Source organism: Centruroides vittatus, unplaced genomic scaffold, assembly GCF_030686945.1.
Source record: "Centruroides vittatus isolate TY-2023 unplaced genomic scaffold, ASM3068694v2 contig_879, whole genome shotgun sequence".
NCBI lineage: Eukaryota > Metazoa > Arthropoda > Arachnida > Scorpiones > Buthidae > Centruroides > Centruroides vittatus.
In genome coordinates, this window is record NW_027122571.1 from 735,638 (window position 1) to 758,998 (window position 23,361).

General features: G+C 28.7%; 1 protein-coding gene across 2 annotated transcripts in view; it reads left to right on the forward strand.

The window, feature by feature from the left end:
- ctrip (E3 ubiquitin-protein ligase ctrip) overlaps window positions 1-23,361 on the forward strand; it is a 181,710-nt gene that overhangs the window by 27,563 nt on the left and 130,786 nt on the right. For both annotated transcript variants that reach the window (XM_067279913.1, XM_067279914.1), the window contains exon 2: window positions 14,014-14,150. The gene's annotated coding sequence lies outside the window, so the exon portion shown is untranslated. The remainder of the gene's footprint in view (window positions 1-14,013; window positions 14,151-23,361) is intronic.

A 23,361-nucleotide genomic window follows, 5' to 3' on the forward strand; every position in this document is an offset into this window, starting at 1 on the left:
TAAGGATAAAATAAAAAGTTTTAAATATGAACTTTTTCCTACTCGAGTTGTTGCGCGAGGCCCCCGCAAGAGCGAGACTTTGGGCAATTGCCCTGCTCGCCACCCCCTAAGGCTGCCACTGCTTATGAGTGTATTTGATATCTGGGAAAGCTTTGCAATATCATGCATTATATTACTGTGGTCTGTAAGTTTTAGTACTAAAGACCATATATTGCTGTATACAGCACTGTCATGAAATTTTTTGAGTTAATTTCCTGTAATAATAAATTCTATAGTATTGTACAGAGCTGATTGTAATAAATTACTACATTATATAACTATCTTGTTTTCCATGTCATTGGAGAAAATACTCCACTAACTCAAGTTTTTGTAAATTTTGAAAACCTTCACCACATATTAACCTGAGTTAGTGAGGGTTTACTGTATATTTGAACTGTTAGTTTACTAGTTTCCCTTCATCTCAAAATAAATTAAGTTTTAAATTTTTTAATACTGACAAATTATTGGTTTTATTACAAAGAATTTACTTTTTATAGAATTGAATGAAGAACAGAATATTTTATATATTTGGAATAGGTTTTTTTCATTTGCTTTTATTTTTTTTAATATACATTATAGTTTTTTTTGTATTAGAAATTTCTACCTTATTTTAAATTCTTTATATTTACTAATGTTGAGTATGTTTTGTTGCTTTTAAATTAAAGCTTACAAGTTTATATTTAGTATATTTATTATTTATATAATTAGAACATTTGTTTTTTTATCATTTCTTACAGTGTTGTGTAATTTAAATATTTAATGTTTTGTTCAAATTGTTTAATTATTTAATTGAATTCTATTTGAGATAATAATTCTCAATATTTTTCTTTTGAAAAATAGAACAGATATATTTCTTTGTTAGTTTATTACATTATAGTTAGTTACAATAAGATATAACTCAAGTTCTAATAAACTGATATAAATATATTAAAAAAGTAGCTATTTTGTTGGTATTACTATACTGTTGTTCTGTCTGTTTTAATAAGTGTCCACAGGTGCACCAGTTATCAATGGGAAGAACAGAACTTTAATGAACAAAAATAAAGAAAAACATATTTACATTTTTACAAAAAACCAAGGCAATAAACTTTTTACAAGATTGTGTGAAGAGCTGGGTAATTGTACACAAGTTATGTAGCTTTTATATCAAGCATTTTTCAAAAACAATAACATTCATACTTAGAAAACATCATTTTATCATTTTCTATAACATGACAACAGTCATCACTGAACTTACTATTATTTGGTTAGCAGCTTATTTATAAAACATTAACATCATGTTCAAATTCTCAATAAACTTAGAGTAAGACTCAAACAATAACAATTTATTTATAAATAGGATATAAGTTAGAAAATGATTTTCAAGTATTGACATCTGGAATGCTCAGAACATTAAGTACAAAAATTGAATAGCTAGATAATTTACTATGTGGAAAGAATATAAAAGGCTCAATTTTTAAAATAAAAATCTTTGAAGTTCAAAATTGACTAACCGTTATAAGTTTGATAAATTATGATAATTATCAAAAAACTTCCTTATGATTAAACAGTAAGGCTAGATTAAGTATTGGACTTGGATAATTGAGATTAAGGAAAGATAGACAGAGACCAGTGGAAATTTATAGGTCTACAATTTTTTCAAATTGCAGCCCAATTAAATTAATTTAACATAAATAAATAAGATTTCTAACCTGATAGTTGAGTGTTTCTCAATCTTTTTTAAGTTCAACAACTAGTAAACTGTCTGAAAAATTCTAGATGACTAAAATATGTATGCTTAATTTTTTAAAACCTTTGTTGGTGTTACCAACATTTGGGATATAGTTTGCGGAACACTGGTATAGTATATCCGATATACTATACCAGTGTTCCGCAACCTTTTTCGAAAAAGTACTGCGGCACACCCATGACTCAACATGGCACACCAAAATGTCATTACTCTAAAATACGGATGAAATGATACCATTAATAGAATTACATAGTGCCACTAACCTATTATTATTATTATTATCATTCTTTTTCTTCTTCTTATTATTATTAAACAGACATAAACACTTGTAAGCAAATTTATTTTACATTTAATTTCTTAGAATACATAAAAATGCATGGCTTGTAATAAAGAATAAACAAACATCATCTTATTTCATCAGTTCTGTGGCAGAGAATGAAATACAAGCATAAGAAACACAGCAACTGTGATAAAACATATAAATAAAACTTGACAATTAATAGAATATGTAAAAGTTTGCGTCACACCTTTCAGCTTGTGACGGCACATCAGTGTGCCGCCGCACACCGGTTGCAGAACACTGCTATACCATTTGTAACATAATAAATCTAAAAGGATATTTTGAATACATATGGAAGTACAGTAGAGCGTCGATAAGTGGAACGTCGGTAAGCGGAATGGCCGGAAAGTGGAACAATTTTCAGTCAGACTGTGTCGTGCTGAATCGAATGTTTTTGATACTAAATTTTACTTCTAAAGTATAATTTTCATGTTTTTTATATTCTTTAATATATTTATTTTGTTTGTACAAAATGCAGAAATAATTTTTAATGATACGATAGCCTCGATGATTATTATAAAAATTTTCGTTAGGCTTAAAATCGACGAAAATTCAACACGAAGCGACACGCAACGGAGAAAAATTCAACAGGAAGCGATACGCAACGGAGAAAAATTTGAACATCGGACAGGTTAATGTATTTTTTCGTACAAAGTCGGAAACTGGAACAAATCATTAAGTGGAAGGACCCCAATCCCCAATTGGTTCCACTTTTCGACGCTCTACTGTATAATTACAGTCAAACCTGTTTTTATGCGGGGGATAGGGATCGCATTAAAAAAAAACGCATAAAAAAAATCTCACGAAACTTCACGAATGGCTGTAAATAATAGTTTTCGCAACACAATTTAAAAATATTTTTTTTATGCGGTCAACAGGGACCGCATAAAAAAAGTCTCACATAGAAAATAACTCAAAACCGTACGAAATAGAATTTATTGACAACAGATGTCAGCACTTGACTGCATCGTCTGGTCTATCGTCTGTTTTACATATTTTTGTCCAGGTGGTGTTTTGTTGACTTAAAAAGTAAATAATTTCATTTTTCGCATATTCATGCAATAATATTACTATAATAAGTGCATTTATGCTATAATAAGTTTATTTAGCTATAATAAGTCAACGTAAGACATGACGAATTGCACGAGACTAGTCGCCAACTATACTGCACATTATTAATTTTATAAAAATTCTGCCTCTTAATATATACTTAATTTTAGATTTAAGTTTACCCCGTTTTTATTTTAGCACATGTTATACTGTCCTAATGTGTGTAAGTGTGGAGCCAAAAAAATTTTTAGCTCCATTTTCCCCTCCTTTTTTCAACTACGTGTATAGCTTATTACAAGTCATGTTGGTTTATCTGTCATTATCTCAGTAATTAAATTTTATTGTATAAACCATTGTATGCATATCCTAATTTTTTCAATGTGTTCTGTAAATTTGTAAACATGTAAACCTGTAATCAATTTGCTGATTAATATGTGATAATAGGACTGAAGAGGGGTGTTAAGCCCGAAATGCATATCCGTTCACACCAATAAACCAACCTTTTTCCTCTGAAAGTGTTTCCTGTGTGATATGTTCTCAACAGCAACATTGTGCTAAGAAAATACATAGCTTCGTTTGGACTTTGGAGAATTGAATTTTGACATTTCTGTGTGTATGAATTTCCAAATTATGCTTTATCTGTGATTAGAAAGGTAGGAAAATGTTTACTGCTTAACATTTAATATTAACAAAGAAAATAAATTTATAGGCATTCAGAAAAGGAATGACTAACAAAATGAAATTACCACAACCAATTGCTGTGCAGCAAATTGGTTGTAGTAATTTTGCAAAAAAGGGTTTTGTATAAAAAAATTTTCTAAAGATCCTAAATGGAGAAAAAAGAGTGGGGCTGTCAGAATGAAAAGGGATAAATGGTTCCTACAGATTATACTGTTTTATGGGAAGTGATATAATTAAGTAATTTATTTATTTATTGCTACAATTTAAATCTTCATACAAATATCATTTTAGATACATTTTGAACCAGGAGAAAAAAGACATTTTGGGGGAGGAAAAAAGGGAAGATGGTTCCAGAAAACTAATATGCAAATCAGTGCCTACTATATTTTTGTGTAGTAAAGTAAAGCCAAAAAGAAAACCACCTGCAGAAAGAAAATTAAAGTCAATTTCATCAGTCTCTGAAAATTATACAAATATGAGTAAAGACATTTTATCTACTAGTAGACTTTGTGTTGACATCAACAGAACCATTGTTATAAATATTGTTTCTATATATCTGGAATATGTTTCTTAAACTATTTCTGAAAATTTAACATTACAATCATTATTAGAAGTAACTAAATGATCAAGTGAAGACACAATTAGCTCTGATCCAAGTTCAATGATGGTTCAAAACATGTCTATAAAAAAGTTTAGAGTTGTCTAATAAACAAACTCATTAAGAGAAAAAATTATTTATTAAAAAGTTACAGGAATAAACTAAAGTGTAAAGCTGGAGATCAAACAGATATAAAAAAAAACATTCAGAAGAAATCAAGAAATCAAGATGAATGAAACAAAACTTCTTTCTACAGTGTTTAATAATAATCAGATTACAGATCTCAAGAAAGCAAGCCAGAAAGTATACAAAGTTTATGAAATGGTCCAATGACAGTTATTAAAGCTATAAAATTGAAATTTATTTGTGGACATTCTGGATATGGAGAACTATTAAATTGAGTTACCTTACAGAAATTGAGTTACCTGATTACAGAATTTACAATTTGACAGTGGAATTTTGGCAGAAGTGTTTCATTTTTTGAAGATTAAGATTGCAGTTTTCCAGTTTCATTAAAAGTTGCATTCTTGTTGTGGATGAAATGGTCATCTCTCCTGGAAAAGTATATGACACTTCCATTAATAAATATTTTGGACACATTACAATTCCTGAACATTTTGGTTTAGCTACACATGTATTAGTTTATGTTAGCAGGTATTAATACAAGATGGAAATGGATAATTGCATATTATTTTACTGAAAATCCTGTATGTGATTCTTTTTTTAAAAAAAATATTGTATATTCTTTATTCAAAGAACCTAATGAAATTAATTTAAACATTTTATCAATAACTTCTGATATGGGTGCTTGTAACCAGACACTATGGAAAACCTTAGGAATTAATGCTGGTCGGTATAAAGTAACAAAAATAATATAGCGCATCCTTTAGATTTCTCAAAAACTGTTTTCTTTATAGCTGATGTACCACATTTATTGATTTAAAAATTTAAAATCAACATTTGTCAGCAATAAAACTATTTTTCTTTCTGAATGCATGAAAGAAAAATACCATTTACATATACAAACAGTATTCATTAATCATATTTTTGAACTGATTCACTATCAAGACAATTTGCAGTTTAAATTAGCCCCAAAACTAGCTGAAGGAGATTTATTACTGTCTATTATGATAAAATGAAAGTATCAGGATCAACACGTTATTAGTCACGATACAGTAGTGCCTTAAAATTTAAATCAGTTCTCTTTAATAAACCAGAATATTTAAATACTGCTTGGCTCATTAAACAAGTGGAAAAATGGTTTTCTTTGATTACAACTAGATCTCCCATAAATGCAATTAGTAAGCATAAGGAAGAAAATAATAAGAATGCAATTACATTTTTACCTGATTTTATGGAAATTATTACCAATATGGAAATAGGAATTTAAAAAATTTGGAAACCTTCTCAAACTGGAATTTTAATATCTGCATAATCTATACTGAATATTCAAAATCTGTTACTTTCAAAAAATTATCATTTTGTTCTAGCTGGCCAATTTTTGCAATATTGTTTAGAAAATTTATCATTTTAAGAGGCAAACAAATTATTTCAAATGCTTTTCAAGTTATACATATAAGTTTAAGATTATTTTTATCACAATATTTAAAATGTCCTAAATGTTCCAGCTATGAAGATGATGGAGAATTTCTTTCAGATTTTTTTCAGAAGTTTCTGAATTAAAAACAGAACTCAAATATAATAAAGTTCAATTACCAGAAAACATTCAACATAATCTTTCCTTAAATTATAGTGAAATTAATTCACTGAATTCTAAAACTTGTATTAAGTGCATTAGTGTAGGAAGTCAAGGTCTATTGCAGATGGTTTTCACAAAATTTGTAAACAAAATGCTGTAAAACAAAAACATAATATTACTGTCATGAAGTAACATTTAATTTCTTTATTGAAATGGAAAGTCTGTTTAGAAAGTATTATGACATTGTAAATTCATAAAATATAAATTTGAAAATTTTTAACCAAAACGTTCTAACCTGTTACCGGTGTGCACTCTCTAGACGACCATCAACACAAAATCAATGGAAATCATTCCGGTGTTGAGTCAATGATATGTTGAAAATTTTTTTTTAATTGAGAAAATGGAAATTACTGTTACAATTTAAAACAGAATTATTTCTTGATTTGTGACATTCAGATTGAAAATAGCCTCTAAAAACTAATGTTGAAATAAATTTGCCAATAGATCATTTAGATAAACCTCATTAGATAAACTTTGAAGATATTAATGAAATTTTATAGATTAATTTGTGTATTAAACAACATTACTAGTTTGATATAATAAAATATGTTGCTGCTTTTAGTAAGAACCTAAATTAGGTTTGATTTTAAAAATATTTCTACCATTTATACAAGTAGTTATAAAAACAAATAGAAGCAATCAATATTTAATCATTTGTATGCCAAATTAATATTTATTAAATTAGTAATTTTTTTTATCTTGTAAAAATGTGAATACCTTTAGATTTACACAGTAAATTTATTAATATTTATTTTTCTTTTGAAAAGTTAATTTTTGATACTTTGTAAATTCTTGATATATCTTCATAACCCTGTTTACGGATTAGAGTTATAACTTTAAATATGTATAAGTTTATTTTGTTTTTTTTTTTGTTCTCTAATGGAAATACAGCCAAAAATATATATTACCTAATAAACTATTAAAATATGATGAGTTAACTGTTATAATTCAACTGTTTTATATTTTGTTTTATGGTAAAAGCTGTAAGAAATTTTCTACTGTGAAACATAGATATAATAAAATAAATGAAACAAAATGTGTTACATTTTGTTATTAAAAACCTAAGATGTAGGATTAAGAAATGTGTGTATCAATATACAATCAGTTATAGTTGTAGTCGATATGTTGTTTAATTATTTGAAGTATAAGAACATGAGCATTTAATAAAATTAGATGCTAAAATTATGTAGATTTTCTGAATTAACTCAGAGCTGTTGTTTGCTGAGTTAAAATAAAATTATTTTTCAAATTAATCACTTCCAAATTGAGCTTAAAGCTAATGAAACCGTATATACGTATTTGAAGCTCGCCTCTATTGTTGCCACACACTATCAACACTGTACTCCCACTATAATAATTATTGCTTAAATCAAGCTAATTCAGCTCATCAGGTAGTGTACTTTTGAGTGAGACACAGAATAGTTTTCTGACACTCCTTAGAGAATAAATAAAGGTTTCAACTTCCAAACCTCCCCCTGCCCTTGGTTAGAAGCCTGATCCAGTGGGGACAAATAACCTATTTTCTCCTAGCAGACTCCTGTGGTTGGACGAATCATTTTTGACAAGTCATCATTAGAATAGTGTATACTTCTACTTTTCAAACATGTCTAATTGTAAGTGTATATTCTTGAAATGCCACAAAGTTTTTCTGAAAGTTTTAATGATCAACCAATTGTTCAGACTTATTTTGTCAAATCCTTAAGTTTAAGTATTTCATTGATAATCTTTGATCAATGTCAAAAATTTGACCTTTAATACTGAGTGTGCTAAAAAAAATAAATGACAGCATCTAACATCTTAAAAATTTTTATTATTATATTTTATATAATAATACTTTATTTACATAATACCTTTATGAAGAATTTTTAATAATTGCAACAAAAACTGTAGCTTATTATTTTAGATACATAAACAATATTGTTCTTGCTCAGTCACTAATGTGAAAGGTTTGAGTAGAAGCAGACTTTCTTATATAAAAATGTAGTAGTGCATTTGAAAAGAGATGTTGAGTATATTACTAAAAACTTTGGCATCTCAAAAAAGAAAAAAAAAGTGAAATATTCCAGCTCTACAAGACATCAATCTTCAATGTATCATAAAACATCTGTTGGATGATTATCACCTGCTTATTTTTAATTATTAATCTTTATTAATTTTCCATGCATTATTTTAAATATTATAATTATTTAACTAATATACCATATATATATATATGTTAAAGTAATATTATTTAAAAATTACTATAAATTGTAATACAGATATGAGTGTCATAGCATCCAAAATGTCAAGGTTGAGTAGCTGGAGGTAGTCAGGGATAAAGCCCCTAGTGTGTGTAAAAACATATAAATAATGTGCAGAAATTTTGTCTTTAATTTGTGTTAAACTAATCTGAAACTATGATGAAAGTTTAATCATATGGTATTAAAACATTTGTTACACTTCTTGTGGAAATTCAATGAATTGAATACATGACATTGTTGACTCATCATTGCTAATGAGTTACTTGATGCATAATAGCTGTGAATTTACATATACTGTCAGTTATTATGTATCAATTTGCTAATCAGCTAATGTGTGTGATGTGGTTTTTTTCCCTTACTAGTGAAAAATTTAACACTAATGATTTAGCGTGTTCAGTAAGAAAGAGTCTAAATCAGTTTTTGTTGAAAAAGTCAACTAATTAACATTTTGAGAGATCACAATTAATGTTAATGTCCATATTCACAACCAAGTACCAAGAATTAAAATGAAAAGTTGGTTAACTTCTAACTCTAATTCTTAATCCTTGGTTGTGAATGTGGTCTTAAATGTGTCAAAGATGTAACTATCTGAACAAATGATACACACACACACACACACACACACACACACACACACACACACACTTACTGTCTGACCTGCATTTAATAGGCTGTGTTCGTTGCAAAGGAACAGTACATGAAAAAATAAATACAGTAGAACTCCAATTATTCAAATTGATTTTTCTTGCAGGTGATTTGGATAAGTAGATTAACGTGTAAAGAATGAAATTGCAGGGTAACAGCACAGTATTGTACACACAGTATATTTATCAATGTGCAACTAGAGTCCTACTGATTATTTCGATCTGCCACCTCAAGTAGGTGTCACTGATGATGCAGTCACATGACATAAGAGAATTGCAGTGTGACATCAATGGGGGAGAGAAAGGAGTGCAAGCAGTGGTTTGGATAATTGAACATTCAGATAATCAGAGTTCTGCTGTATTACTTAGATCACTTGACAATATAAAACATATTCTTTATGATATAAATATAAAAAGAAAATTGAGAACTATTTTCAGTAAGAGATGAAATTATATACAAAGATCATACCAAAAGTAATGAGCAAAAATTTTTTATAATCAAGTTTGCAGAATTATTACCATTTGATAGGTGATTTTTCTCTTGTGATATAACTATATGATTTCCTGATGTCAATAGCTTGCATATTGTGACCACAAGGATGCTGAACAAATTGGAATATGGTGATGTTATGTTTTGTCATTGCCTTCTTAATTGAATGACAGCACAATCTCCAATGCAGAAATTTACTGGAGACTTTAGCATTCACATGGAAATGATTGCATGGGTACCAGCAATGTTAGATGGGTGAAATATTTTGAAGATGAAAGCACAGAGCCCTTTTAGCCTTGCTCTTGAACAGCCACAACAGAATGCAGCAAGGTGAGTTGATGAGATCATTTGGGAAGAAAGACATGTGACTGTGGAGGAAGAAATAGTGAAATACTTGGAATAGGGCACCATGCAGTTTGGGAGATGAATAAAAGCTTAGCCTACAGGAAAGTGTGCTTGTTGGGTGCTGTTTATTGACCAAAGACCTCAGCAAAAAACCATCTCGGAACTGATTCAGAGATATCAAAGATGATTTTTTGCTCAATATTGTGACGTGATGAAAGCTGATTTTTTCTATTTTCACCAGAAATGAAAACTGCCGAGCATAGAATGGCACTATTTTAATTCTCCAACAAAAAAGCAGCAGCAAAGACAGTGCCACCAACACTAAAGGTTATGGGCACAATCTTCTGAGATGCAGAATGTTCTTTTGACTGTTTTTCTAGAACCTAGGCAAACAAACAATGCTGATGTGTATCAGCACTTGAGTGTCTGGATATAATTTCAAAGCAATGTCCTGGAAGAAAGATAATCTTGCAATGTGACAATGCTTGGTTCTACACTGCCCACCAGAAAAAATTGAAGAGGGATTGAAGTTCTTCCACACTTCTCCTACAGTCCTGATCTATCACTCTCAGACTACCATCTATGTGGATTTGTGAAGGATCAGATGTGAAGCCAACTTTATGAGACAGTAATGGCAATTAAGAAAGCAGTGTGTCAGTGCTTTCAGAGGGATAGAACAGAGTTCTACCACAGGAGATATTCAAACCTGCTGAACATTGGGAAAGATGTGTTCAAAGAAGTTGAGATTATATCAAAAAGTAAACAGAAGTCTACAGTTTAAGAAGGTATACTTCAATTTTTAATGAAACAAAATAACAGTTTATAAAAAGTTGTTGCTTATTACTTTTGATATGACCTGTGTATTTTGTTGGAATTGCAGACATTCTTTATTATTTAATGAAACCATTGTAACTGATAGATGTTGCATTCATTAAACAAGTTATGATTGACAATTGTTGAAAATGCTCAGCACTGATGAATAAAAATATGTACAGTAGGATTTTGTCACAAGCAACCAATATGTTCCAGATCCTTTGTGTAAACAGAAATTTGCATAAAATAGTGAACTCCGTTAATTGTTATTTCCTGTACTAACATACCTATCACACTTTTTAAATATAAATAAGGCAAGTAAACATTTTATGAACAACAAATAGCATGATGATATAAATTATAATTTTAAAAACTTCAATATTCTCCCATTCTCTGTCTGTATTGTATTCAGCCTCTTGCTTCAGAATTATCTTGCATGATGATGATGATGAATATACAAGCATACTGCTTAAATGAGCATATGGCTGGATGATTGTAGATGCATAACTGTGCTACAGTAGTAATAGGTTACTTGCATCCTTCTGATGACATGTCAGAAGTATCGTCAGCTTCAGACAACTCAGGCTTGTTGGTTGACCATCTTGATGGTTTAACAGTAGAGGAGAGCAGTGGAGGATGTGAAAGTTCTAGATTCTCTAATCTTTCTACACCTTTTGACGATCATTTTGATCAGTAACTGTTTTTTTTCTTCAGTTCATTGATGACTTGCTGCAGAGGCTGCCATGTTTTTGGTTATTGTCCTGATGACTTCAATGGCTTGCTCCATCCAAGAATAATAATCTATTATTGTATCTTTCGAATACTGTCATTCTGTGAACACTTTTGCACATTTCTTTAATTCCAAATTTGTGGTGTGTGTCTCTTTTCCTTTTACAACTTGACCAAGTTGTTTTAACTCTTTAGGTGTTAATTTATCACAATGCTCTTTTATGTGAGTTTTCATTTCTTTGGTCAGCATATTCTCCATGCTGTTTCCATCAATTTGGCTCAATGCTTCTATGATTTTGACCTCATCATCAATGAAAAGATCTTTCTTGAATTCATTCATATCAATCCATACGAGTTTCCAACAAGTGTTTGAGTTTTTAATTCATTTCACATTTTGAGTTTTTAATTCATTCATTGCAGTTTTGAAGAAGGTTAACCCATCTGCATAGTGCAATGGTGAAGGATTTCTAGCACTGCATTAACTCAACATTAAGGTCTGTGTCAATTACTGAGAAAATCTTTTCATAAACACGTACCATGTATAGCCTTGATACAGCAAATATTGTCATAGTCTAATGGCTGAAGCAGTAACATTTGTGTTTGGTAAAAATAAGACCTGGACATTTGTCAATTCAGGAGGCAGATTCTGGACAATGAAGTGCATTGTCAATGATTAAAAGGACTTTGAATGATAGCTCTTCTTTCTCCAAATATTTTTCATCTTGGATGGAGCATTAATGGAACCATTCTGTAAAGAGAATTACCATAATTCATGCTTTTTGGTTGTGTTGTTAAAACATGGACAGATAAATTGTTTTTTTCTTGAGTGTGAGGATGTTTTGCTAAGTACACCATGCCTGGCTTTATCATGTGATCTGCAGCATTGTCATATAATACCAATCAGCCTGTTTGTAAATATTTCTTCCTGGTTTGCAGTTTTGTGAATGTAGGTTCTGCTAGGCATTTTTTTACCTAAAATGCCCAGTTTTATCATTCCTTCTTTGATGATTTTCTTTAAATGTTGAGGAAACATGGCAACATTAGGCCATTGATAGGAACATGACTTTTCATCATGTCTTCTACCCATTTTTTCAATGTTTTCTCCATTTGTTGTTATGGTTTTATCATTCACTATATATATAGTGTATGAAACCTTTCATGTATATATTTTTTCTTCCCTAGTATGCACAGCATGTATGAAAGATTTCTTCTCTAACATTCTTGCAAACTTGGAAAGAGAGTATCTCTTCTCACTAAATCTACAATTTTAATTTGTTTTCCAAAGTAGGTACTTTATAGCTTTTCTTTGGCTTATCAGAGCTACCAGCATCACTGTCCTTGCATTTGGAGTCTGTTTGAAAAGTAATTAGTAAAAGTGAAACAAAGAGAAGCACTGATATTATGTGAACATAATGTGCTACAAGCAAGAATTGTGGATAAAGACTGATATTGGTTCCAAGCTTCCATTGTTTTATGCAAAACAGATATATCATAGTAATGCTTTTCAAGAACAACAAATGTGACTAAGATGCTGAAAGACTTCAAGTACCTTGGAAAATGGAATGGGTTTAGCATGCAATAAATAATTTTTATTTTACATATACAGTAGAGCGTTGTTTATCTGAATCAATTAGGGACTGGGGTTGTTTGGATAACCGATTATGTACGAAAAAATATATTAACCTATCCCATGTTGAAATTTTTCTCTATTGCATGTCGCTACACACTGAATTTTTATCAATGTTAAGCCTAATGTAAATTTTTTAAAATAATAATCATGGCTATTGTATTGTTAAAAATTATTTCTTTATTTTGTACAAGCAAAATAAATATATTGAAAAATATAAAAACAAAAAAATTATATTTTGGAAGTTAATCTAGTATCAAAAATGTTCAATTCAGCGCAACACAATTTGACTGGAATGCTTTCGGTTAACCGACGTTTCAGTTGATCGGCTTTTGGATAAACGATGCTCTACTGTATTCTAGTTTCTTCCTTCTCTCTAAATGCCAATAGCATAAATCTAAAACTGTGTAGCAAGGTCCTACTGTGTGTGTTTTTTCATCAACATAATGTATACCTGCATATTATAGTGAAAACTGAGGAAAAATTAAATGAGCTCAATTAGGCAATGAGTTACATGCTATATTCTTTAGACTTTACTTTGTTTATAATTTTTTCCATATCTTTAATTTGCAAGTCAAATTTAGTGTGTAATTTTAAGTTGTTCTAAAGTTAAATTAAACATAACTAGGTTTAATTCTAAAGCATATAAAATTTAATTTACTTGACTCAACAGTCAGTTAAGTTGACTATCTGAATCTTTCAGTTAATTTAAACAAATTGTCTAAAAATATAACGTTAGCTTAATTGAATGTTAGCTAAAATTTTATACAGGATTATCAGTATATAAGTAAAATTTTCATAAATGGTTATAAAAAAATTTTCTTTTATATATCTTAAAATTATTGTAATCATAAATACCTAGTTATTGCATTATTTATATACAGTAACTATCTCATGTTTCTTTAACTTGAACTTTTCATTTTTCCTAGGGGTTCGAGTTATGGAAATTTGACAGTGCAGATGTTGAAATACAAAGTGTTGTTCAATTTCTTTTGGCTACAGGCACAAAACCTGAAATTTCTTATCAAATAACAGAAGTATTAAGTTTAAATTTAATATCAAGATGGTAAGGGGTCAGTTAAATCTTTCATTGTTTTGAAAATCTTATATTGGAGGACAAATATAAAGCTACATTTAACATTACCAGAAAGATTCTTTAAAATAACCTTTCAGATAACTTAATGATTATAAATTTTTTTTATAACGTAAATTTATAATCTTTTGACTATTAACATTCTTAATAAAATAAATGTATAAATTTTAATGGCACATTCATATGATTCTAATACTAAACTATGTCATGTAGACTATTAAAATTAAAATGAATAATATATTTAAAAAATTTAGAAAACAATTAATGTTAGAATAGAATAAAAATTATGCTGATATCTCATATTATAAAATTAGGAAATCAACAAAATATATACCAACTAATTTTTGAATAATGTAATTATTGCATGTATTACTGATAACATTAACCTTATTTATAATAGTTTTGTAAGAATTTTGAAACTTAACTAATATCAGATTCCAATCAATGAAATGGCTTGTTGTTTATGACAGATTACTGATGATGATAACTTTTTTGTTTGATTTGTAATTTTGCAATCAAACAAATCAAAACTTGCATACCGAAGGAAATATAATGTTACAGACATCTCTCTAATTTCAGTGTGTAATTATTTAAAAGTGTTAATTTGATTTTGAATTATTAATGTTCATTGATTTATTTATCTTTCTTATCAGCTATTTCCATTTATGCACAGTGATTTGCTACCGAGTCTAAATGACTTATATATCATGTATTATAAGTTTACCATGATTTCACAGCTGTCTCTTGACTATACACAGTTGTTAAAAAATACCTGTTCATTTTGTGTCATATTTGTCTTTAAATCCTTTATAATGTATTAGTTTTTTTTGTTTTGAAAGAAATATTCACAAAAAGCTATATTAGATGATGATGATTGTGAAGTTGTGGAGAGTGTAATATTTTCTAGACTTTGTGTCTTTAATGTTAAGAGATAGTAAATTGTTCTCATAGATTGGAAATAGCTGATAAAGGAAGAAAAAAAATTGAGTGTACTTATATAAATTAACTTAAGATTAATTTATATTATTTTTTTGTTTTGTCGAAATTGTGTCTTTTTCTTGTTTTGTTTGGTGTCACGACTTGGTGAATTTATAGCCAAGTGTCTATAAATTCACCAAGTCGTGAACCAAACAAGACAAAATTATATTATTTTGTAAACTAGAAATTGTTTCAACTGGCTAGATACAATTTAAACCAAGCAGACTGTTGGAGTTTAAGTTTTTCTTGCTTTAAATTACATCATTTATTGGTGAAATTAGATGTGGATTGTGATAATTTTTTTTGGGGAATTTGAATATTAGAACTTTTTGTTCTTGGAATATGTTTTAATAATATTGAAAGCTTTTTTCATTTGATGAATATTATATTTGATTTTCTGAAGTGGATTTATAGTTTGCTGTTTTTAACTGTAAATAAGTTATTCGTCAAACTTGTTCAATTTTCCTTTAATCAAATTATAAATAAATTTAGAAAGCATCATGTTAAAATCTTACTTACAATATAAGAACACTTCAATACCATAATCCAGTTAAAGAACAAAAATATTTATTAAAAAAACAAATTATGTTTTCAACCTTTATAAAGGCCATCCCCAGGTTCTATTGGTAGAATGGAAAAATCAAACAAGAAGATATAGTTTAAAAATGTTTGTTGAGTAAGAAGTTTGTATGCACAGGAGCATAGTAATATATTATAAATTAAAATGAAAACAGAATGAAATGAATACCATCTTTTGAGAACAATATGTTATTGTATTCAAGGTTTATTGATGACATTTTGATCATTTGGTGTTGTGAACCACCCCTACACAACTTCCTGGAGGCCATTAATAATAACCCTTATGGTCTAACACTATCTCTGGAGCAAACTAGTGATAAACAGGTACATTTTTTGGATCTCATCATTACTTCGAGTAACAGAGTTTTCACTACAAACATTTTCTGTAAAGCAACATACAAACTGTTTTTCATTCCACTGTGCACATATGATCCTCAGAAGTACAAATCAGCTGCCTTCAGAGCATTAGTCCACAGAACATTCACCCACTGTTCTAACAATACCCTTAGACAAAGGGAGTGCCAAAGCATTTTCCAAATTGCCAAAGCACTTGGATATCAATGCAAGCTTATCAACATGTTGATAAAATATTTTGATGGACCTGCAACAGCCAAGGACACCAAGCCCTTTTGAGCTATCACACACAACCAGCGATTCAGTGGTATCTTCAAGGAGATTGGACAGCAATCTGATGTCTGAATTGCATACAAGAGATCTCTGGCCGTCTTTTCATTACTTAGGGATGACAAGGACCCTCTTGATGAAAAGACCCTGCCAGGAGTATACATAATTCCTTTGTGTGACCATAGGCTTTATTGACATATTGAATACATAAGCACTACCTTTAGATTCCTCAAGTTATGGCTCAAGGAACACCAGGACTCAATTACTAAAAGAACAGGAGCTATGGTCTTGGCCACCTTTGCATTGAACAGAGATGTAGATGTTTATTTTGGTAGAGCTCACCTTCTACATTGAAATGCATTTACCATTGCCTTTAAAATATCTTGATGATATTGAGATATACAATCCTATCTCTAGAAGAACTCACATCAATAGCTTGGACATGGTTCCTTTGTCACATGCCTGGAGGGCAGTATTTGAACACATTTAGTAACTGCGTTGACTTTTATAAGCACTTCAGTCTTAGTACATTTATTGTTTATGATTTTTTTAATCTATAGTTTTTAAATTTTTTGTATATTATTTTTCTTCTGTTTTTGTTTTAATTTATAATATATTACTATGCTGCTGCGCATGTGAACTTCTTATGCAATGAACATTTTTAAACATTTTGTTGTTTGATTGTTTTTCATTCTACCAGTAGAACCTGAGATGGTACTTATAAAGGTTGAAAACATTTAGTTTTTAATAAATATTTTTGTTCTGTTAACTGGATTATGAATTGTTCTTACATTGCATACATCTAGTTGGAATAGTGTTTATGCATTAATATGGTTATGCTGGCCAAACTCTTATTTACGATTTGTTTTGTTATTAAATTAATAAGCTTGACCAAATACATCAACTTTTCCTTTAGATATTATACTTTTCAGTTAAACTTATAATGTAAATAGTCTAATTATAAGTAATAATACTTGTCAAGTCATTTTTATTTTTTTGATGTCAATTTATTCTATCTATCACATGATTCAGTGAAAAATGTTTTATTTGAAGAATTGAAAATTAAAGAAAAGTTTATGAAAATGTTTTCAAAATTTTTCACTTTATCTTTAGGAACTAACCTTAAACAATAGATGAATATTACTGTTATAGTATTCATTCAACTATTTGCTAAACAAGACAATAATTTGTTAACAAAACCATTTGAATATATGTATATATGTACTGTACCTTTAATATCCCAACTTACAACTTTTAATCTTTTTCCACTTTCATTCTACATAATCTTATTATGGGTTATAGTCATATGATTATTAGCAATAAGGTGTTATATATTTACAAAGAAACGCTTGTCAGGCTAAATTGATTTCAGCTTCTTTATAACTTTTATAAAATGTACATCTTAAATACTTTTTTCAGCAACACTAATTTATTTAGTGTTGCTGTTATAAATGTTTTTGATCACTTTTTATAGGTCTGTGTCGGATTTAATGTATAAACAAGATTTGAACTGTAAGTTCTAATTAATGATTTTTAAAATAATGATTCTTGAACACAAATGCTACTATTTAAACACTTGGCATTTTTCCATCTTTATTTAGTTGATTTTTAAAATAAATTGAAATATATTGAATTTAATATCCAGTTAAAATATTCAGCTGTTTGCATTGGAAGTCATTTCAATTTGTTTTACAAAGCTGTTAGATCTGAACTGTAAGTTCTAATTAATGTTCTTGTTTATACATTAAATCTGACACAGACCTATGAAAAGGGGTCAAAAACTTTTAAATAAATTACTGTTGCTGGAAAAAAGTATTTAAGGTGCTGTTGAAGCTATATTTATGAAGTTTTTAAATTATTTGTCAGTTATGTATTTTAATAAATTTAAAATTAGTTATTTTTTAGATATAATATAATATATATATATATATATAAATTATATATGCTAGAAAGCTGTACAGAAAAATTTTTTCTTTTTGAATTTTTTTAATGATATATGATTTTTAACAATGTAGTGTGATAATCTTTATTCATATTTGTTAGAAGAGAGTTTGAAATGAAATACACTCAAACCTGTTTTTGTGCGATTTTTTTTTTTTTATATGTGCAATGTGTTTTTGTGCAATTATTTTTGTGCAGTATATCAATTTTGATTGAAATTCATATACCGCACACAAAAAATCACACAAAACAAATCGCACAAATAAAAAATTGCACAAAAAAAGACCGCACAAAAACAGGTTTGAGTGTATTAGATTAAAAAATTATTATTAGATATTATTAGTTTATACTCTTATTATAATTACGTCTATTGTCTTTACTATATTAAACTAAGGAAACTTAATCAAAATTAATTCCATTTATTTAAACATCAATTTTAATGTTTGAGATAATGTTTAATTACATTTTGTTTAATTGCTGTCATTAGTGTTGCCACCTTTTCAAAATTGCTGACTCGGATGGCATGTCAGGTTTGTTTGAACAGAAGTCCCTGATGCATGCGCAATGTTATTTTACCATGCATAGAATAACATGCATATGCCAGTTCTAACAGTTAGGGACTTGTGTAGGAGCATCTTAAATTAAGAAATAACAGCTGTAAAGAGCTGAGAAGAAGAAAAAAAGAAAAAAAAGGGTCGACCGACAGAGGAGGTGACCTACGTCAGTGTAAGATAGCAAATTAACTGTTGATGAGAGTGTGAAGTGTTTCTCTGTTAAAATAAAGTAAATTTATAAAAATATTTGCTAGTACTTTGTTTCATCATAATATCACAATTTCTACGAAATCCTAGATGAAATTAATTGTTAACCCAGACAATGAATTAAAAACCATACGGGTGGCAACACTAGATATCATTGGCATTACTTATGTAATATCAATTATTAGTTTGAAGTGATTTATACACAAGTCTTCTTTTAATTTACAATTCACAAAATAATATATTGTAATTATCCTTTTGTTCAAAAATGAAATAAATAGGTTTACTTGATTATTTGAATATAAGGGATAAAGTATATGCAACCATTTGTGATATACAATAATAAGACTAATGACTATTAGAAGCTGGCAATTTTTCCTTATTACTTCAGAGAGGTCAGTGGGAATTAAGAGCAAATAAGATAAATAACACTTTTGGATAAAGAACTTGTTTCTGCTTCTGTATTAAACTAGTATCTTGTTTAGAGTCTTGTAGATATTATGGAGTTAGCTCATATAGAAATGAATACTATTAGTTGTTTGGAAAGTAGTAGTAGTTTTTTGCATTATATTTCTTCAAGCCATGAACCCAGGCAATTGAAAGTCAGCTAATCTCACTCACTGGTTTCTCATGTGTTGTGAATTTTATCGAGTTATTAGAATTTTTATTGTTTTGTTTGTTCATCTTAAACATTGTGTTGTCAGATGTGGAGTGAGATGTGATGTTATTTCGTAATGCAAAAAATAAATTACCATATGAGGTTCATTGTCCATTCAAGAAAGTTAGAGGGAACATTATGGATAAATCAATAGTACAGCAATGGTGTTGAATTTTAATTGATCCTCAATTTTAAATGAACTGGATGCAATTACAGATGATTTTTATTATGTTGATAAATTCATCAAATAGAATAGTGTCACACTTGATAAAATCCAAAAAAAAATTTTCATATTTTTTACACTAATATGCAAATTTTTTATGGTGTGTCTTGGGTCCTAAAAATTTCACAATTTCTAAGTGCAAACTCTGTTGTTCAATTTTTTTATTCAATTAAGTACGTGTGTTATCTCAAATTTGCCCTTGGATTTTAGAATATTGAAATTTTCAATTCGTTTTTGTGCCTTTTGTCAGGTGTACTATAATGAAAACTGATAGTACAATTTTTTTTTCTTTCTTGTTTTAGCTTTCCTATCAACCAGGTATTATTGCTGCTTTCAGACTTTAGCCTTTAAGACTGTCACTGTTTTGTTTTCATAGATTAATCTTCATATTTAGTAAAGCTTATCTAAACATTTTTAGGTAAGTGTTAAATTTTTTTTAACCATCATTTGTAAAAATGACAAATGAAATACAGCAGTATCTTGGTACTCTGTTCCCAACTTGAATTCAGTATTTGAACATGAATTCTGGAAAAAAAACATTGTTCTGTACTCTGCTGTACAAATGCAACCCACTAGAACATATTTTAAATTAGTAACACACTTTTATTTTGTTATCCATAAAAAAATTTTTTATGATAAAAAAAAATGAAAATGCTGATATTTCTGATCAAGATCAACAAAACAACTGAGATCATGTCGATACTTTGTAAAAAGAAAATGTCCTTGTTTAACTAAAATCAATATTAATGTGTAATACAGTACTTTTTAATTGTGATTGTTAGTAAATTATTGATTGGAAATAAATTTAAATTAATAAACAAAAGGTTGTGTCTCTAAGTGAAAATTGTTTCTGGACCATCACTGGTGTTTTGAAATTACAGAAAAGAAAATGGAAAAAAACAGTATTGATTGCTTTAATAAACATATATTTCTCTTCGTAACAAAAAAAGAATAGTAAATTTTTTGGAATCCATGTTTTGTACTATTCCTTTTTCATATGGCATAAATTTGCATAACATGGCACTTTTTTGGAACCTATCTATCATGTTATATAAGGGATACTTTTATATTTGAAAACATATTTCCTGAAGTTTCTGCTGAAATACGAAATCGGTTAGAGCAAGTTTGTTTTTTCATAGTAAAATTTTTTTTTATTTGAAGCATATCTAATAGGAAAAGTCTGATCAAACAACCTCAAAACAATTTACAAACACACAATGTAGTTGTCAGTTATAATTATTTCCTAAAATCTATTTTTGTATAAGCAAAGCAAATATTGATGGATTTGATTTTATTCCTAATGTTTTCGTATTAGGCTTTTCAATTCTTGTTTACATTTGTTTTTGACAGTTCTAATTAATACAAATTAGAGATATAACACACACAACTTTCCATTCACATCTCACTTTTCACTTCAGATAGGGTATTTTGCAAGAAAAGTTTGATTCCAAAATATCATCTGCAATTTTCTGGTTTACACAAATTTTGTAGAGATTCCATCTCTTGTGGTTTTATTGTATATGCAAGTGTAAAAGTAAAAATTATTAATGATGAGAATTACTGTAAATCTTGTACCTTTATAAATTAATACTTCCAATCTATCATGCTTCTTATTTCCTTAAATTATTAGTTATCATTAGTTTACTATGAGTATAATCTGTTAATAAGATTTATTACACTGGTATAATCTCTGAATGACAGAGTGAATAGCTAGTCTATTGGTTTTATTTAAACCAAAAGACTAGCTATTCTCTCTGTCATTAAAGAACCTGGTCCTTTTTGGACCATCTCTTTGAAAGCAACCTTGACCTTGATAGCACCCTTCTATAATGGCAGCATGAACTATATGCAGTTCACAGAAATTATTGCAAAAATCCAAAAAATTCTTTGCTAGTATGTACAGGACTTATGTTTTTGAAGCAGTGAAAAATGTATGATACCATATTTACTCATGTTACTTAGGTTAAGTCCACTTCAGAAGTAAGCCTATTGAATTATGCTTGGTTATTAGATTTAATTTTGATACCGTAAGTTAGGTGATTACAACTTTTTGGATAGTTTATCCAGTTCTTAGGGATTACATTGTATAAGACATATTTTTCGTAAGCAGCAAATAATAAAGATGATGATTAATATTTACTGTTTGTTTTTCATGATTTGAATTATTATTTTTTGCTGTTTGTTGTTAATAATATAAATTGGTTTTGCTTTATTAAAAATAGCTGAACTTGGTTACATAAAATGTTCTAGACAAAAGAAATGTTTTCAATGCTAAAATAAAAATTGAAAGATGATCCTAGAATTCATAGTAAAAGGGATACAGAAGACAACTGAATTTACATACTTGCCAGCCCTCTGTCAAGAATAACTTATAATAAAATAAAAAATTTCATAGACAACAATTTTTTTTAAATTTTTGTCTCAAAATGTGATACAAGAAAGCCAATTTGAATGCTCTTATAAATGTAAGTCACATGCCAAAATAATTCTCTAGGCTACAGGTTATAAGAAATTTTTGTAATTGGTTTTTTTCTATGTACAATTAACTTTTTAATATAAAGCTTTTTTATGTAGTACAATGAACTGTTATTCTTTATACTATTATTTTGCTACTATATTTGTGTAAATGGATACTATATATTCATACATGTAGGCTAATTTTTAGTAGTCTTAATACAGAATATGAGCAAATTATTTTTTGTGAAATCGTCACAATGCTGGGTTGCAATTTTTAATCATGTTTGTAATTTATTCAATTTAAAATATGTTCTCTATCTCAAATTTGTAGTGTCTTGCCCCTGTACATCATACTTTTCCTGATAACAGAGTCGTGCTGGTCAACTATATAACTCTGTGCAGGATGATAAAAGTTTTGAATTGAATTCTCAAGAGAATTCAATTCTTTTTGTGTAGACTGGAAGTTCATATATATTTGGGGCCTCCTGCCCCTAAGCTTTCCATATCTGGTCTTGATTTTCATCTATCTAACAATATTCTTAAGATTAAGGAAAGACAGGCAACAGTGCAAATTTATAGGTCTACAATTTTTTTCAAATTGCAGCACAATAATTATTTTTTATTAATTTAGAAAGAAAATAAGGAATCTTACCATGTTCATACCATGTTTTTTGAAGATTCATTTATTTTTTTTTGTTTAAAAAAAATGAAAGAAGGGGGAAGGGAAAAAAAGACTATTTTTTTTTCTTCCCCTTCCCCCAAGGAATATTTGAGAACTTCATTCTCCTCTCCAGTTGATTAGCATTTAGTTTGTTTTGAAACAGATTTTTACATCTGAATTTGTGTTAAAATTTATTTATAAAATTTAAATACAATTTGGTAATTGTAGTTTCAAATTAACAAAGAACTAAACATGTTTTGAAGCCTTATTTTATATATTCTAGAGGATATGTTTTAGCTGTTTTT